Source organism: Seriola lalandi, unplaced genomic scaffold (genome assembly GCF_002814215.2).
Source record: "Seriola lalandi dorsalis isolate HSWRI2012SDOR001 ecotype SW California unplaced genomic scaffold, Sedor1 jcf7180002054585, whole genome shotgun sequence".
Lineage (NCBI taxonomy): Eukaryota > Metazoa > Chordata > Actinopteri > Carangiformes > Carangidae > Seriola > Seriola lalandi.
In genome coordinates this window covers 338,095-340,587 of record NW_019525138.1, presented here as the reverse complement: position 1 = coordinate 340,587, position 2,493 = coordinate 338,095, and positions in this window count along the sequence as shown.

Sequence of the window (2,493 nt, the reverse complement as noted above, 5' to 3'; positions counted from 1 at the left end):
TGTGTGTGTGTGTGTGTGTCTGTGGAGACAAGTGGTCACTGTGACCACATGACCTGAACAAAGAAGACTACACAAGATGGCGGTAAACAAAGAAACTACTCAAAATGGCCGCTGAGACCACCTAGTGTGTGTGAGAGGGAAGGTGTGAGTTTCTTTGTTAGCCTAGCTCATGTAATCTAAAGGTACCGGGTTAGAGGGAAGAGGTTAGCTTCATGCAGGTTCGAGAACTGGGACGTACTGCTATGTGTGTGTGAACATATGAGTACCTGATTAACTGTATGACTGACCACAACCTAAGCCAACATTACAACAACAAGACATCAATCAACAAGTACATTAACAAAGTTAAGACTTCGGCTGCTTAGCTATGCTGTGCTGTTCTATGCTGTGCTGGGAAAGGTTAGGCCCAGCCCAGGATTTGGTTCACTCACAGTTAATCAGAAGTAGGTCGCTGTTGTTGAGGAGAAGAGTGTTTGCAGGCTGCTGTGAGCAGGCCGGCGAGAGAGAGCTGGTTTCTCAGGTAGCAGAGCTGACCTGGGCTGGGGCCTTGTTGCCCTTTTGAAGAACCAAGAGGAGAGAGCTGGAGCTGCTCTCCAGAGCAAGCCAAGAAGGGAAGAGAGAAAGAAGAGGTCTAGAGGACTGGTTTTGTTTGGTGACACCCTTGGGGGTCACATGTCACATGCTGACCCACACTGGCTGGCCACTGGGGTCCATGGGGGGAAGGGTCGTCCCCAGGTGTGAACGGTGAGGAACTGTGGAGTGTGAGTTCCTTTGTCCAGTGGAGCAAAGAAACATTTGGTCTATTGAATGATTGAGTCCCAACACTTTAAGAAGCCCTTGTACTGTCTTGTCCTTGTGGGATCATTGTTATTTGGTGATGAGGTTTGGTGTTTGGTTCGTCGGTGGCATCTGTGTATGTATGGACTTTGGTTTTGTTTGGAATAAATTCTTTGACACTGCTACCTTCTTCGCATTTGGGTCCACCCCTTACCCCTACTTACCTCAAATCCGTGACACTTAAGCCTTCAAACAGAGAAGATACCGGTCCTGTGGAAACCCCATGTCTTAAAGTACAGCCACCGGATGAGATAAATGACTACAGACCCTCACATCAAACATCATGAAGACCCTGGAGCAGCTGCTTCTCCACCTTCTGAAGCCACAAGTTGAACATGCACTAGACCCCCTACAGTTTGCCTACAAAGAACATATTGGAGTGGATGATGCTGTCCTTTACATGCTCCACCGGGCCCATTCTTACTTGGATGAACCAGGTAGCTACATGAGGATTATGTTCTTTGATTTCTCAAGTAAATTTAACACCATCCAACCCCCCATACTTAAACACAAGCTGGAAGAGATGGGTGTGGATCCCTGCTTCACGTCCTGGATTGTGGATTACCTGACAAGACGACCACAGTATGTAAGGCTGGGTAACTGTGTCTCCGGGACAGTGATGAGCAGCACTGGGGCTCCACAGGGGACTGTTCTGGCTCCGTTCCTGTTCACCCTGTATACGGCGGACTTTGAATATAACTCTGAGTCCTGCCACATCCACAAATACTCGGATGACACAGCTATTGTGGCGCGTATCAGGAATGGGCATGAAGTACATGGATCTGACGATTGCCTTCAGTGAATGGAGTGACAAGAACTTCATCCTTCTGAAGACCTCCAAGACCAAGCAGCTACAGGTGCAGTAAACATCACATCTCACTGCGCTGCAGAACAGAGAGGTTCAGGAGATCCTTTGTTCCCACTGCCATTAGGCTATACAACACCTCAGCCAAAGGAAGTGGACTAATCTAATTATTATTGTTCATTTGTTATTAACTGTTTTTATTATGATTATTATTATTATTATTATTATTATTATTATTATTATTATTATTATTATTATTGTTATTGTTATTGTTATTGTCATCAACAATGAGCTAATGGACACATGAATTTCCCCTAGGGGATAAATAAAGTATCTATCTATCTATCTATCTATCTATCTATCTATCTATCTATTTTACGTTCACCAGGCCAAAATTATGATTTGTGAGGTAACCTTGACCTTGACCTTGACCTTTTACCACAAAAATTGAATCAGTTCATACTTGAGTCCACGTAAACGTTTGTGCCGAATTTGATGAAATTCCCTCAAGGTGTCCTGGAGATATTATGTTCACAAGGCCAAAACTGTGTGTTTTGAGGTTAGCACGCATTTGACCTTTGACCCCAAAATTCTAATCGGTTCATCCTTGATTCTAAGTGCGCCAAATTTGAAGTTCCGTCAAGGAGTTACTGAGATATCATATCCACCAGAATTGGACATTTTTCCTTGTGGATGGACGGACATCCTGAAACCAATATGTCTCCGGTTCTGACTGTTGCCACTGCAGAGGCATAAAAACTGCCAAATGTTACTCAAATGTTTTATAAACATCACAGACTTAACAGAATTTGTCTAATTAGCTGATCTGCATCCGCTCTGTCTGTCCATCT